This window comes from Bicyclus anynana, chromosome 2 (assembly GCF_947172395.1).
Source record: "Bicyclus anynana chromosome 2, ilBicAnyn1.1, whole genome shotgun sequence".
In the NCBI taxonomy this organism is placed as follows: Eukaryota; Metazoa; Arthropoda; class Insecta; order Lepidoptera; family Nymphalidae; genus Bicyclus; species Bicyclus anynana.
This window is the reverse complement of record NC_069084.1, coordinates 17,346,814-17,348,030: the sequence shown is the minus strand read 5'-3', so window position 1 is coordinate 17,348,030 and position 1,217 is coordinate 17,346,814. Positions and strand designations below refer to the sequence as shown.

General features: G+C 34.6%; 1 protein-coding gene across 1 annotated transcript in view; it reads left to right on the top strand.

The window, feature by feature from the left end:
* The first annotated feature begins 1,056 nt into the window (after nt 1-1,056).
* LOC112046553 (KH domain-containing, RNA-binding, signal transduction-associated protein 2-like) overlaps nt 1,057-1,217 on the top strand; it is a 245,550-nt gene continuing 245,389 nt past the window's right edge. The window contains exon 1 of the mRNA XM_052889222.1: nt 1,057-1,196. The gene's annotated coding sequence lies outside the window, so the exon portion shown is untranslated. The remainder of the gene's footprint in view (nt 1,197-1,217) is intronic.

Sequence of the window (1,217 nt, the reverse complement as noted above, 5' to 3'; positions counted from 1 at the left end):
TACTTTCCACGGTTTTAGAGGCTGGACAAAAAAATTATAACACCTGCGAACTTGGTAACGGTCATATAAATAAAAATAATACAAATGAGATTAAGAGACACACATGAGCTGAAAATAAATAACATCTATAGTAATAGTATAAAGTTTGTTGGTTTGAACGCGCTAATCTCATTAACTACTGGTCCGATTTGAAAAGTTTTCAGTGTTAGATAGCCCATTTATCGAGAAAGGCTATAGGCTACATATTGTCCCTGTATTCCTACCTGAACGAAACTTCGCGGGTGAAACCGCACAGCGTCGGCTAGTTAAAATATAAGATAGCTCCTTTTCAGGGACTCTTATTTACAATTAATACTTAGGTATAGATATTGACGGTTGTCATGGCGTCCTAATGGGGACTTGACCCTTAAGAAAAGTTTTTCCAGAATATTTTGAAATTGCTCGCAGATGTGTATTTAACTGTATTTGGTTATTTGTTATTTGAGTTTCACTTTCTTTTGACAAATTTTTTGAAAAGTGTTACAACCCTGTCGTCAGTCCAATATTTTTTATTATCATTTGATAATAATTGTTAATGATTCTAATATTACAATCCCTAATCATCCTGGCCCTGAAGTAGGCGAGTAAAATAGATTTATTTAGAACTATCCGAAAATAATATTTTATTATTTGAAATTCATGAAAAGCTCTTCAAAACTGACATCTATAAACTTTTCATCAATTCGAAATTCGAAAAGGGCACGTCAATCCCTCACCTCAGTCTCAAGTTGAAAAGGCCTCTTTGGACTATAAATAGTTGATTAAAAACCCCATTAATAATTACCATAGGTGTTTCGAATTTTCCGAACTACGGAATATGCTGCGTAACATTTATGGAGCGAAAACGCTTTATGTGAATATAGTAAGAATTAAAAATGAACCTTAGTGTGTGAGATTTATGGTTAAAACTTGCATGACATTCGTACACACATGCGCTCTCCTGGAAAATTCTAATTAGGAGCAGTATTCCTCCACATTTTCATCGCCTGCCAGTGTTCATCTAGCGTCCGGGGTCGGCTGGACGTCTTGCCTGAAAAGGGAGAACAAATTTTCCCCGCGAATCGAAATCGTGTGTAATTATCTTTGTTGTGATAATAAGTGCTTATTTTCTGTTCCAAATATAACTGAAATCTACAAAAACTTCTTAAATATCAAAGGTAAGTCATGATTTATGTTAG